The 15,218-nt window shown below is 47.6% G+C and overlaps 1 protein-coding gene across 2 annotated transcripts in view; it reads left to right on the top strand.

Annotated features, from left to right (window-relative positions):
* Positions 1-15,218, top strand: part of ric8a (ric8 guanine nucleotide exchange factor A) — a 326,541-nt gene that overhangs the window by 38,107 nt on the left and 273,216 nt on the right. The gene's annotated exons all lie outside the window — the stretch shown is intronic.

Genomic DNA, 15,218 nt, shown 5'->3' with positions numbered 1-15,218 from the left:
GCATGGACCTTGCCTGCAAGCTGAAGAAAGTTTCTACCGAGTGGACTGGGTCGCAGATTCGAACTGCAGGAGGCCATCTGCTCACCCCGATATCAAGATGCACAGTGCGAGTGAGCATTCGTGGGTTTACGTACCTCAGAGACTTCGTTATCCTCCCAAGCTGTTCGAGGGACCTAATTCTGGGAATGGACTTTCTTCAGGCTAATGGAGCTGTGATTAACTTACAAAAGTCACGTGTAACGTTCTCGACGGCGCAGGCCTTAGCAGGGAGCAGCGCTGACAACACGTATGTCAACGCCTTGAGGATTGTTGACGAGAACATCACGGTGCCGCCAAGGAGCAGCGTATTGACCCTCGTCACCTGCGACGCATTCGACGGCTATGAGGGTGTTGCCGAGGCAAATATGCCGCTGCTGCTCGAAAGACACATCTGCATCGCCCGGGGCCTTGTTCGAATACAGTATAAGTGCTCGCAAGTTTTGTTGACAAGCTTCAGCCATGAGTATCAGCATGTCCCTCAAGGTACAGCTATGGTATTCCTGAACGACATTGCTGACTTTTCCGATATCGGCACGCCAGCCTGAATACCTGCGTCCACATTAATGCTGACTTAGCAGATGTACAGAAGGATCATCTGCTTGGCCTACTGACAGAATTCTCCGGCTGTTTTTCCATGGAATCCAAGGTCCAGCGCACTTCCGTTATGCAACACCGGATCGTTACAGAGGAGTCGGCGCGGCCTGTTCGACCTATGGAGCGAGAGGCGATTAAGTGTCAAGTTCTAGAAATGCTAAATGATGACGTCATCCAGCGTCAAGTCCATGGGCATCGCCTGTCGTACTAGTAAAAAAGAAAGACAACACACTCCGCTTCTGCATTGACTACAGACGGCTTAACCGAGTCGCCAAACGCGAAGTTTATCCCCTGCCACGGATCGATGACGCTTTGGACCGTCTGCGTCATGCTCAGTTCTTTACTTCCTTAGACCTAAAGTCAGGCTACTGGTAAATCGAAGTGGACGAGCGTGACCGTGAAAAAAGCGCCTTCATGACTCCCGATGGGCTGTACGAATTTAAAGTGCTGCCTTTCGGTCTCTTTTCCGCTCCTGCTACGTTCCAACGAATGATGGACACTGTACTCGTTGGACTAAAGTGGCAGACGTGTCTAGTGTACCTAGACGACGTTGTTGTGTTTTCCAGCACGGCCGATGAACATCTCGCCCGGCTACGAAGTGTCCTTACCGCAATATGCAAGGCCAACCTCACCATCAAGCCTGAAAAATGTTACTTTGGCTTCCAGGAAGTCAAGTTTCTAGGGCACGTGGTCAGCTCTCAAGGAGTACGACCAGACCCAGAAAAACTCGCTGCCGGTGCCGAGTTTCCTCGTCCTAAAGACAAAAAGGCTGTTCAGCGGTTCCTGGGCCTCTGCGCTTACTACCGTCGTTTCGTTGAAGGCTTCTCAAGGATTGCTGAACCGCTCACGAGACTGGCGCGACAAGATGTGCTCTTTGCGTTGACGGAAGACCAAGAGCAGGCCTTCACCGAATTGCGTAAATGCCTTCAATCTGCTCCAATGCTGGTGCATTTTGATGGCACCGCGGCAACTGAAATACACACCGACGCCAGCAACGTAGGACTCGGGGCCATTCTGGTTCAATGGTAAGATGGCGCAGAATGTGTAATTGCGTACGCGAGTCGTAACCTGACAAAAGCAGAAGCTAATTATTCAACGACCGAAAGAGAATGCTTAGCAGTCGTGTGGGCCATCAGCAAGTTCCGACCCTACTTATATGGCCGGCCATTTCGAGTGATCAGTGACCACCACTCGCTCTGCTGGCTTGCCAATCTACGAGACCCATCTGGTCGCCTCGCTCGTTGGAGCCTCCGCCTCCAGGAATACGACATAACTGTTGTCTGCAGATCCGGCCATGAGCATAGCGCTGACTGCTTGTCACGTTCTCCTATTCCCTTGACATCCTCCGACTTGGAGCTAGATTTGCCATTTCTTGGTGTCGTCGACGTGGTGCGCATGGCTGACTATCAACGTGCAGACTCTGAGCTGCTTCCAGTCATCCGATATCTCGAGGGAGCTGACGTTGTTGTCCCACGCCCACTTTCACGAGGATCGATGTCGTACTGCCTGCGAAACGATGTCCTGTACAAGAAAAATTTCGAGAACAGCCAGGAAACGTTCCTTCTCGTCGTTCCGACGGCACTGCACGAGGAAGTTTTACAGGCGTGTCACGACGATCCCTGTGCCGGCCACTTAGGCTTCGCGAGGACATTAGGGCGCATACGGCAAAAATACTATTGGCCACACCTATTATTGTCGGTTCAGCGCTATGGGCGAACGTGCCGTGACTGTCAGAGGCGTAAAGTTCCACCCGTCAAGCCTGCCGGCCTCCTTCAGCCTTTGGATCCGCCTCCGGCGCCGTTCCAGCAAGTGGGAATGGACCTTCTTGGGCCGTTCCCCACGTCCTCCTTGCAAAATAAGTGGATAATCTTGGCAACTGACTATTTAACTCGCTATGCAGAGATGAAAGCTGTGCTGCGGGGAACTGCTGGTGAAGTCGCCAGCTTCTTCGTCCACAACATCGTGCTTCGCCACAGTGCACCCGCTGTACTCATTACTGACCGCGGTGCAGCGTTTACAGCGGAGTTATTGCAACAAGTCGTCACACTGACGCACACCCACCACCGAAAGACCACAGCCTATCATCCCCAAACTAACGGCTTAACAGAGCGCCTAAACAGAACATTAGCCGACATGCTCTCCATGTACATTGATGTGGAACACAAAACATGGGATGAAATTTTGCCATATGTCACGTTTGCTTACAATACCGCTGTGCAGGAGACCACCGAGTTTACACCATTCGAGCTTGTTTACGGACGTCGCATTACAACCCCCTTAGACGCCATGCTCCCGGTAGACCACGGAACCACAAGGAATGACACCACTGAAGATTTCGTCGAGAAAGCCGAGGAAGCTCGCCAGCTTGCTCGGAATCGCATCTGCACCCAGCAGAATACCGACGCCTACCGTTACAACTGGACCTGACGGAATGTCCAGTACTTACCAGGGGACCGCGTGTGGGTGTGGACACCTATCCGACACCGTGGACTCTCAGAGAAATTGTTGCTCCGCTACTTCGGCCCCTATGAAGTTGTACGCCGCCTCAGTGACGTGCGTAGTACGGATGAAGCCGTACTACGCACGCCAGGGCTAAGCCACCCTCACAAACCGCTTCAGCATTGTGTACATTCCTGTATGTTTTTTTTTTGTCTTTTCATGTTGGCACTCTTGCCTATAGTGCGTGCCCGCTGCCCTTGAAGCGACCGGGCCGGTTGCTTTTGAGAGGGGAGCAATGACCCGAAATAAGTTTACACATGTTGACATGGGACCCTTAAGGCGAGAAAGACGAAGTTCGTGGTTGCGCGCGTGCTCTCCGAGGATCAGCCATCGCTAAAGGCAGATGTTTTTTGCCAATCTGTATTTTACCATACTGTTTTAGTTGTAATAGCTGGGTGACAATATAAAGTACTGAGAATCTCTCATGAGAGTCCTCTAGCAATTCTAGAACCCCAACATCATCAGCTCTAGCAAAGTTTAACACGACATTTTTGCAGGGATGGTTTACAGTATTGGCAGAAAGGCTCAAAGACAGTACAAGTTTATAGTCAGAGATGCCATCACTGGTCTCACAGTCTACTAGTAAAGGCAACAGGGGATTAGACACGAAAACAAGATCAAGGATAGACGAAGAGTGAGCACTGATTCTAGTATAGTCGGTCACCACTTGGTTTAAACCAAAACAAAAAACAAGATCAATAAGCTCATTGCAATTCAAAATTTCTGTATCTCCAGGAGAGTAAGCATTCAAGTTTATTCCAGGTAGGTTGAAATCACCCAAAAGTATAATATTGTCTCCTTGTTGCATATTGCACTCCATAAAGTGCCAGAGAGAAGAAAGAACCTGGACTGGTGAATTTGGTGGCCTACATATACCGCCTATGTGAACTGAACGATTCTTACAAATTATCTTAATCCGAACTGCCTCAGTATCAGCGGGGACAGGAAGTATAATAAAGTCAATGTTATCGCGACTCATTAACGCAACTCCACCACCTCTACCATCCCGGTCCTTCCTTACCATTACATAAGACTTTGTAGTTACCTCGCTATCTAATATATCTTTGTGAAGCCATGTCTCAGTAATCATTGTAATATTCGGATCATGCTCTAAAATCATAGCTTCGATATCCTTGACCTTATTTAGTATTCTTCTTGCATTCACATTCAATATCCTGAAGGAATCGCTTTCCATAATTCAAGCAGGGTCATCCTGAGGGCGTGCTTGACACCCATAGCGCTCTTTAGTGATTTCATTCCACGCATAAAGGGCATTATTGACTTTGATTTTGTCATATAGTAGTTTAACTTTTGCTCCCTTTGACCTTTCCTCCTGTGTAGAAATTCATAGACATTTACGTACTTCAACAATCCTTTTCGAATAATCCTCACTGATGCTTATATTCGTACCCTTAAGCATAGAGCAATGACGCAAAATTTTAGATTTGTCTCTGAAATCAGTCACCTTCATGATTATGGGATGGTCTCTACCTTCAATCTTTTTACCTAGGCGATGGATTCTTTCAATTGAATTAATTTTCAGCTTCAAAATTCCGCTAAACACATCACCATTCACCTTTTTCAACAAAACATCATCAGTTTCCCGTGTGTCTTCACCAATTCCTCTTATTATCAAGTTATTTCGCCTGGGCCTGTTTTCAAGTTGATCAACCTTTCGGTTGAGAGCATCTAAATTCCGGTCATGTACATGCAGACAGTCCTCAACTTTGATAGTCTCTTATTAACAACATCGAATTCCTTCAAACTTTCTTCTTTGGAAAAAAGCCTGGTATTCATTTGAACCAACTTTGCTTCAAAAGAAGCCTGTTTTTCCTGGTTTTCAGAAAGTTTACCCAAAATCACTTTCTGCATATTGAGAAGTTCCTTGATCATTTCCGTGTTAGTAGGCCCAGGATTTTTTTTCAACATCCCCTGATAACGACAACAACATCCCTGCCAAAGAGAAACATCACTCAGGGAATCAGTTCTGCATCACTCAGGGAATTGTGCAAGGACACCCAGGGAAAACCTGGAAAACTCAGGGAATGTGGACATATCAACTTGGTAGACACCTTGGATGAGTTATACAATTTTTGTTTAAAGATATTCGCTGTGCATTTTACTAACCCCTCCCTTCCAATTTCTTTTTGAATAAAATGAATGCTACTCCTCACTTTTCAAACTGGATTAAGTCGTTTCTTCAAAAAAAATTTTTGGCATGCTTACTAGATGACAGCATCAGGTGACATGGTGTCAGCCTGTCTTGACGTAAGACAAAATTCTGTATCACTCAGGGAATTTTGTAAAGGCACTCAGAGAAAACCTGGAAAACTCAGGGAATTCGGAAATGTCAACTTGGTAGACTCCCTGTAGGTGTTATAAGTCGGTTATGCCTAAGGTGATATTGTGAGTTGTCAGATGACGAAGATGCAGATAGGGTATTTGGTTCATGCAGAATTTCCCTATGTGCATACATAGCAAGCCTTAATTGGAATAGATGATCTATTGTGGGTATGGTTAGCTTGGAAAAAAATGATGCTGTGTGATCACTCGGTCACGGTGTGGTCACTTCATTTAAATCATGACAACTTGGAACAATGGAAGCCAATGCAAAAGCTGGGTGCCGCAGCTATGTAAGATGTTCCACAAGTCCCCACTCCATGTTTACACATAACTTCTTACTGCTGCTTGTACAACTTTGGGATGGTAATACAAGGTACGATGAAAAAAAGCACATAAGTAAGCTTATACATGCCAGCCACTTTCATCATCATGATTTTTATTTTCACTACTAAACACAAGGTGAAAAAGGGAGAGCCGGAATAAAAGCCGTTGTGCACTATGAGAGTGCACAACGAAAGACCTTTTCACTCCAACAGCCAGGCAATGGGCCCTTGGTCATCTGATGATCCGTATCGCAATATTTTGCTTGCGTAAGCTTCAGTGCAAGATATACTACATGACTTTTTCATGTTTACATAACGCCTTACAGACTGCAAGACAAGAAAATGAAACAGAAGCAGCAGCTAACAGCATTGAACATTCTGGCTCAGCACTCATATCCTATCTGGCGATAAAAGATAAGCAAATCAGACAACGTGCTGAAGCACAGTGCCTTGCTGAGTCCACCAAATGGTTAGGCATCTATCTGCATTTGTGCTGTTTCAAGCATGCACGAAAACCGTGTCCTGGCACTAAAAAACCCGAGGTGCAACGCTGCTCCACAAATGCATGTTCTTCCCGGCGGGGGGGAAACGAGCGCGTGGCGGCACTATGGCAGGTCGTCTGGTGGAAAGAGCACCAGACGACCTGCCATTTTCTATGCAGATGACTTGTGTTGTCTGCATAGATAATTATGCAGAAGTTTGTGGTATGTTCACAATATCATTTATATAAAGAAGAATAATGGTCCAAGGATGGAGCCTTGCAGTGCGCCATATTTTATTGGCTGTGATTGGGAGCGGTAACCATTTAGACTAGTAAATTGCACCTTGTCGGATAGATAACTGCGTATCAGGTTTAATACTGAACCTCTAACCACGGTAGTGAGGGAGCTTGCGAAACAAAATAGGATGCTTAATAGAATTAAATACCTTTTTAAGGTCTACAAATGATTCAATAGTGTGTTGCTTAATATCAGTATTAATAATTAACTTTTCTGTAATATCCAAGAGTGCCGTTTCTGTTTATTTCTTTTCATGGAAGCCAGATTGTTGCCTGGCAAGCATTTGGTGGTCGCCAAGAAACTTCAGTAATCGTGATTTTAGCGTAAATTCTAACACTTTAAAAAATGAAGGTAGCACAGATATAGGCTGGTACATAGTTACTGAAGTCATTGTGAGGGCCACCTTTGTAGATGACTACTACTCTAGCTATCTTCATGCCTTCAGGAAAGGTACCCATGGTAAAATCTTGATTGCAGATATGCTGCAGAGGGCCACATAGTAATTGAGCAAGCTCTTTAATTGGATCAGCCTTAATGTGGTCATAACCAGCGGCAGTATTTTTATTTAAAGATTTCAGTTATGCCATCATCATCATCATCAGCCTGGTTACGCCGACTGCAGGTCAAAGGCCTCTCCCATACTTCTCCAACTACCCCGGTCATGTGCTAATTGTGCCCATGTTGTCCCTGCAAACTTCTTAATCTCATCCGTCCACCTAACTTACTGCCGGCCCCTGCTATACTTCCCTTCTCATGGAATCCAGTCTGTAACCCTTAATGACCATCGATTATCTTCTCTCCTCATTACATGCCCTGCCCATGCCCATTTCTTTTTTTTTATTTCAACTAAGATGTCATTAACTCGCGTTTCTTCCCTCACCCAATCTGCTGTCTTCTTATCCCTTAACGTTACACCCGTCATTCTTCATTCCATAGCTTGTTGCATCGTCCTCAATTTAAGTAGAACCTGTAATGGGGTGTATTGAACAGTTCAGATGGTAGCGTCTGTTCGTAACCGAGAAGGCAGGTGACGCAGAGCAGGAACAGCTGGTTGCCCGAACGGCTCACGCTCGTGCTAAGCACTGGTGATCCGGCTGGCCCACTGGTTGCACTGCAGGCATGGAACAGATGGCCTGGCTGGCCTTGTCCTTGTGCTTTTCTTCTTCATTACAATTACCCCCGATGCAGAAGCAGAGCCATCGTGGCGACTTACGACGTGGAGACGAGCGGTTCATAGAATTGTTTCAGGTGGTGAACGTGAACAACATCCCATCCACGGCGGCGCTTGTCGGATGTCAGTGTAAGTGGCTCTATGACAGTTGACCGGAGAGGTGCATTTGATGACACGGTATGGTCCATCATACTGCGAGAGAACTTTTGTTGAAAGTCCAGGCGTGGTGGAAGGCACGGACAACAAGTGTGCAGGGAGCAAAGTTCGGATCCGTAGCGTCGCCATCACGATTGGCTTTTTGTTGTTGTTGGTCGGCGGAGGTGAACTTTCGGGCCAATTGACGGCATTCCTTGGCATATTGGGCGATGGCTGAAACGGGAGCACACTCTGACGTGTTTGGTGTATAAGGCGAAACCGTATCAATGGTATGGGAAGGATCACGACCGCAGAGAAGAAAGCATGGAGAAAATTCTGTATTACTTTGTGTAGCCGTATTATATGCGTACGTGACAAATGGGAAGATGATTTCCCAGTTTGTATGCTCCGATGAAACGTACATGGCGAGCATATCACCAAGGGTGCGATTGAAATGCCCCATAAGCTCGTTAGTTTGAGGATGGTACGCCGTGGTGGTCCGGTGAACTATGCGGCATTGAGCAAGCAGAGCTTTGACCACCTGCGACGAAAACACATGGCCTTTGTCACTCAGCAGCTCCCGAGGTGGGCCATGACGAAGAATGAAACGCTGGAGCAGAAAGGATGCAATGTCACTTGCAGTCGCTGCAGGTGGAGCAGCGGCTTCAGCATAGCGTGTAAGGTGATCAACTGTGACAATAATCTATCATTTGGCAGCAGGTGTTAGCAGTAGCAGCCCGTACAGGTCAATTCCTACACGGTCGAAGGCACGAGCAGGGCACGGAAGCGGCTGTAATAAACCGTGGGCCGGATGAGAAGGAGATTTGCGGCGTTGGCATCGTGGGCACAAGCGGACAAACTTTTGGACAAAAGTTAACATTCCTTGCCAGTAGTAACGTTGCTGCAGGCGCTCATACGTCTTCAAAATGCCTGCGTGTGCACATTGTGGGTCAGTGTGCAAAGATTCGCACATCATCATCATCAGCCTGGTTACGCCCACTGCAGGGCAAAGCCCACTCCCATAATTCTCCAACTACCCCGGCCATGTTGTCCCTGCAAACTTCTTAATCTCATCCGCCCACCTAACTTCTGCGCCCTCTGTTACGCTTCCCTTCCCTTGGAATCCATTCCGTAACCCTTAATGACCATCGGTTATCTTCCCTCCTCGTTACGTGTCCTGCCCATGCCCATTTCTTTTTCTTGATTTCAACTAAGATATCATTAACTCGCGTTTGTTCCCTCACCCAATCTGCTCTTTTCTTATCCCTTAACGTTACACCCATCATTCTTCCATAGCTCATTGCGTCGTCCTTAGTTTGAGTAGAACCCTTTTCGTAAGCCTCCAGGTTTCTGCCCCGTAGGTGAGTACTGATAAGACATAGCTATTATACACTTTTCTCTTGAGGGATAATGGCAACCTGCTGCTCATGATCTGAGAATGCCTGCCAAACGCACCCCAGCCCATTCTTACTCTTCTGATTATTTCCGTCTCATGATTCGGATCTGCCGTCACTACCTGCCCTAAGTAGATGTGTTCCCTTACCACTTCCAGTGCCTCGCTACCTATTGTAAATTGCTGTTCTCTTCCGAGACTGTTAAACATTACTTTAGTTTTCTGCAGATTAAGTTTTAGACCCACTCTTCTGCTTTGCCTCTCCAGGTCAGTGAGCATGCATTGCAATTGGTTCCCTGAGTTACTAAGCAAGGCAATATCATCAGCGAATCGCAAGTTACTAAGGTATTCTCCATTAACTTTTATCCGCATTTCTTCCCAATCCAGGTCTCTGAATACCTCCTGTAAGCACATTGTGAATAGCATTGCAGAGATCGTATCTCCCTGCCTGACACCTTTCTTTATTGGGATTTTGTTGCTTTCTTTATGAAGCACTACGGTGGCTGTGGAGCCGCTGTAGATATCTTTCAGTATTTTTACATACGGCTCGTCTACACCCTGATTCCGCAATGCCTCCATGACTGCCGAGGTTTCGACTGAATCAAACACCTTCTCGTAATCAATGAAAGCTATATATAAAGGTTGGTTATTTTCCGCACATTTTTCTATCACCTGATTGATAGTGTGAATATGGTCTATTGTTGAGTAGCCTTTACGGAATCCTGCCTGGTCCTTTGGTTGACGGAAGTCTAAGGTGTTCCTGATTCTATTTGCAATTACCTTAGTAAATACTTTGTAGACAACAGACAGTAAGCTGATCGGTCAATAATTTTTCGAGTATTTGGTGTCCCCTTTCTTGTGGATTAGGATTATCTTAGCGTTTTTCCAAGATTCTGGTTCCAAGATTCCAAGATTTCAAGACTCGCATATGTCGGATCGCAAAGTCCTAGGGATAACCAGGAGCCACTTGTGGCCATCGGGCTGGTAGATGCGTCGATTCAAGAGGTTACCCTGGACAGCAAAATGGGCAGGCTGGTGACGCAGGGAGCGGGAAATGGGGGATGCAGGCAAGCCAGAAAGGAGATCCAAAAGAGAGACCACCCAAGGATCTTTGCGCTGTTCTGATGCGAAGGTGTCGATGTCGACCAAGAATACTGCCTCAATTGTGGAGAGGGAGGCCGTGTCAGCTCGCAGCGGAGAGGGGGGACACAGAGTGTCAGCGTGCTTGCGACCTGAGCAGTAGATGACGTATGTCGTATTCTTGAACGCGCAGAGCCCAGCGGGCAAGGCGTCCAGACGGGTCTTTTAAAGAGGATAACCAACAAAGGGCGTGATGGTCAGTAACCACATGGAAAAGCCTGCCATATAAATAAGGGTGAAACTTTCCGAGTGCCAAAACGATGGCCAGGAATTCTTTTTCTGTGATGCTGTAATTGCATTCTGCTTTGGTCAGCACACGACTGGCATAAGCAACGATGTACTCGGAGTAGCCAGGCTTGTGCTGTGCAAGGACAGCGCCAAGGCCAATACCACTGGCATCTGTATGCACTTCAGTTGGTGCGGTGGGGTCGTAGTGTCGCAGTATAGGTGGAGACGTCAGGAGACGGCATAAGGTCACGAACGCGGTGTCACATGCAGGAGACGAGGAGGATAGGTCGTTGGTGCCACTTAACAGTTGTGTCAGAGGTGATATAATCGAGGCGAAATTGCTAACAAAGCGTCTGAAGTAAGAACAGAGACTGATAAAGGCGCGGAGTTATTTGAGTGTCTTCGGTTTAGGAAACACTGTCACAGCACGAAGTTTTGATGGGTCGGGGCAAATGCCATCTTGTGATATGACGTGACCTAGAATCATGAGCTTGCACGCGGCAAACTGGCACTTTTTCAGGTTTAGTTGCAGGCCTGCGCTGGTCAAGGACGTCAACACTTGCCTAAGGCGAAGAAGATGCGTGCTGAAATCAGGGGCGAACACAACAATGTTGTCGAGGTAGCATAAACACGTGCTCCATTTTAGACTGTGCAAGATATTGTCCATCATTCGTTCAAACGTAGCAGGCGCATTGCATAGGCCAAATAGCATCACATTAAATTCGTATAAACCATCTGGAGTAATGAATGCAGTTTTAGGGCGATCAACTGCTGACATCAGGTCCTATCAGTAGCCCGAGCGTAAATCCAACGAAGAGAAGAATTCAGCGCCTTGCAAGCTGTCCCGAGCGTCATCAGTGCACGGTAAGGGGTAGACGCCTTTTCACGTTATCTTATTAAGACAGCGATAATCGACGCAGAACCGAATGGAACCATCTTTTTTTTTGTGACGAGAACCACCGGCGATGCCCATGGGCTATTGGAGGGTCGAATGACGCCGCGCTGAAGCATGTCATCCATGTGCTCACGGATCACCGGACGCTCCTTGGCGGATACGCGGTACGGGCGCTGCCACAATGGCACGTTGGAGCCTGTGTTGATGCGGTGGCTGATGGTTGACGTGCAGCCCAGAGTAGGCTGAGCGACATCAAAAGAAGAACAGAACTGGGCAAGCGGGTGAAGAAGCTGGGAGTGCTGCTCAGAAGTAAGGTCATCGGCAATGAAAGGTGTGAATAAGTCAGTTGATGGCGTAGCAGAAGTGGAAAGTGAACAGAAGTCAGTGAGCTCTGCATACGAAGCATCTGGCACGTCGGTTATAAACATGTCATCAAGAGGCTCAACATGGCCAAGTGCTTCGCCGCAAAGAGCCGTCAGGGCTGTAGGAAGCGGATTGCAGACAACGATGGTGCTGAAACCGCCTGAAATGTCAAGCATGGCGAAAGGGAGGGGAACATCTTTGCGGGTTATGAAGAGTTCCGAAGGAGTGAAGAGGACAGCGCTTTCAGAACTTTCAGAACTGAAGAGGACAGCGCTTTCAGAAAAGCGCTTTCAGCGCTTTTTTTTTTTTTTTTTTTGCGATTACTCAAGTAGGCTGAAATCCACACAAGTACTTGTGGAATGCCTATTGTTTAAAGTTTGAAAAGGAGTTTACTATGAGGAACTTTATCGAAGGCTTTGCAAAAATAAAAAAAAAGCATATCTATCCTACCGTCTCTATCGAGGGTCAATGCCAGAGAATGAAATAATGTGACTAGTTGAGCTACGATTGATAATCCTTCCTGAAATCCATACTGATATTTGGTCAATATGCAGCGTTCCTCGAGGAAGTTTGTTTTAGGTCTCCTCGATTTGGCTGCACCTTCTGCACTAGTTCAGGGGGTGCAGCACTCTAGCACTCGATTTGACAGTGCAGCTAGCGCCACCTGCACTTCGGCACTCGATTTGACGTCGTGCTGCACGAGTTCATGTACGCTTTGGCACTAGACTCTCCGCAAGTTCTTTTCTCGTGCACGTAGTGCAAAGCTCTTGATAGCAAACGACACATGTAGTTCTGTGGCCATGCGGGTGTTGGTAGACGGCATCAACGGCGCCTGTTATTAGTAACGCAGCACGGACGGCAGTTTTCTTCAGGATGTGTATGCAGCATCTTGTGAAGGGCGCTTTCCGGTTTCAGCTGCTGCTAAGTGCACTGAAGGCCGTGATTTTCCCACAGGTCACTGTCGTTCGTATTAATTTTGACGAGCTTACCGCTACCTCAATGTTAAGTTTACATGAAACCACATCGGTCCATCGTTTGAAACGTTGTGCCATATATGATTCAGAAAGGTGTGGGAACCGTGCTTCGTCACGCTTTCTGAAAAATTATGCGGAAGTTGAACTAATTTCCAGGTGCCAATATATTAATTCTTTCCACAGGACCAAAAAGGCCATTCCGCACATGTTTACGCTCGCGGCACACACCAACAAAAGAAAAGCCACAGCCGCCCAGTTGCAGCAGACGAAGGCCTGTACGCTTACAACAAAGGCGCCAAATAAAACAACAGCCAAAGGAAGGAGACAAGAGACAACCACGTATGCGCACTAACAACTGAGCATTTTATTTTTTGGCAAAGGAATAAATACCTGCTGCCAAGATTTATGCATTTTTGTCATGATTTGACCGCTGCACTGAAAGCGCTAGTGTCGTGCTACACTCACTCAAGAACTGGCGCTGCACCGGCACGACACTTTTCTGAACTAGTGCAAAAAGTGCAGCCAAATCGAGGAGACCTTATGCTAGTAGCTATGGTATGTTCAATAATTTTACAGCATGGCGAAGTTAGTAAAATAGGACGGTAATTTCCTAGTGTCAGGCGGTCTCCCTTTTTAACTATGGGTTCAATTCGAGCTGTCCTCCAATCACTGGGTAGTTGTGAAGTCAGCAAAGACTTTGGCGAGGGTCTTATTCAGGCGCTTTGTAAGACCGTTCTTCTGTTGGTGGTAGGCAGTTGTCTTCGTGTGGCTTGTCTGGATGTATTTCAGCATGGCTTGGGTGAGCTCGGCGGTAAAGGCCATTCCTCTGTCGGTGATGAGGACTTCTGGGGCGCCATGTTGCAGCAGGATGTTCTCGGCGAAGAATTTCGCCACTTTAGCTGCACGCCCTTTTGGCAGTGCTTTTCTTTCAGCGAAGCGGGTGAGGTAGTTCATCGCCGTGCTGATCCGCTTATTTCCAGTTGTTCACATCGGGAAGGGCCCCAACAAGTCTATCCCTCAAAAGGATAGAAAGTTGGGCAAGTTAGCACTCGTCCTGCCTGCTTCTTGTCTCTGTCTATGTCACTTCGTGCTACAATTCAAGATCAAGTCTATCCCGATCTGCTGAAATGGTCAGCAAGGAGGCTTGATCGGCTGTAGTAATCCCGCTGGCTTTGCGTCGCTGACAGTCTCGGCATGTCTTGATGTAACGGGCGACGTCAGCGATCAGGCACGGCTAGTAATATTTTTCCTGTAACCTCGATAGCGTCCCCGAGAATCCAAGGTGCCCAGCGGTCGGATCGTCATGTAGGGTGTGCAGTACTTCTGGACCCAGCGCTGAGGGAACAAGAAGGTAGTTGGCGCGAACTGGTGAGAAGTTCTTCTTTGCTAGTAGATTGTTTTGAAGTGAGAATCAAGACAATCCTCGCTGAAGTGCCCTAGGGACAACGTTGGTTTGCCATTCCAAATACTCGACGAGGCTTTTTAGCCCCGGGTCTGCTCATTGCTGCTCAGCGAAGTCTTCCACGCTTATTATTCCAAGGAAGGCGTCGTCATCCTCATCATCTTACGGTGGCGGGCCAACAGGGGTGCGTGATAGGCAATCAGCATCAGAGTGTTTTCGTCTGGACTTGTAAGTTGCAGTGATGTCGCATTCTTGTAGTCTGAGGCTCCACCACGCCAGCCGTGCTGAAGGATCCTTTAACACTTTCCTGTCCGCGCCTATGCCCATCGACAGTATGTTGTCGATGGTTTCAACGTCGACTTTCTCCCGTTCAGAGCGCTTATGGACAGCTAGCGCCATCCAGCACATAAAAGGACAACTATTTTTCAAGTTTCGCTTTTGTGTTTCCTTTTTTGGCCGCGGGAGGGATTTTTAAAACGCCTTTTAATCGCGCTTGACGAGCGCGCGTAGTTTCGGATATGGCGTCGACGTCGCGCGCAGGTGCACCTCGTAAACGGCGAGTTTCGACGGATTCCGATGAGTCTGCATCAGAATTTTGTGATGGTGGTAGCAGCGGAGACTCGGGAGATGATTTTGACTCATCCGACTTCAGCACGGACGGTGAAAGTGCGTCAAGTAGCCCCGGAACGTCGACAGGCATCCGCCGGTAAGTTCCGTTTTCCACTCCGAGCCATTTTATCGCGGCCGCGATCAGATCTAAAGACATGCGGCGTGTTCTAAAGGCTACGGCTCTTATCTGCAGGGTGTCAACGTCGTTTGGACGGGACCACTTGTCGGCGGCGGCACAAAGAGTGGAGTTTTGCGCGAGAAGACGGCCGGGAGTTGACCTCGGCACTACGCTCCGCAGTTCCGCGCGGCGTTTCGCAAGAGCCGTCGACTT

The sequence above is a fragment of the Dermacentor andersoni genome, chromosome 4 (genome assembly GCF_023375885.2).
Source record: "Dermacentor andersoni chromosome 4, qqDerAnde1_hic_scaffold, whole genome shotgun sequence".
Lineage (NCBI taxonomy): Eukaryota > Metazoa > Arthropoda > Arachnida > Ixodida > Ixodidae > Dermacentor > Dermacentor andersoni.
This window is presented reverse-complemented; position numbering and strand designations above follow the sequence as displayed.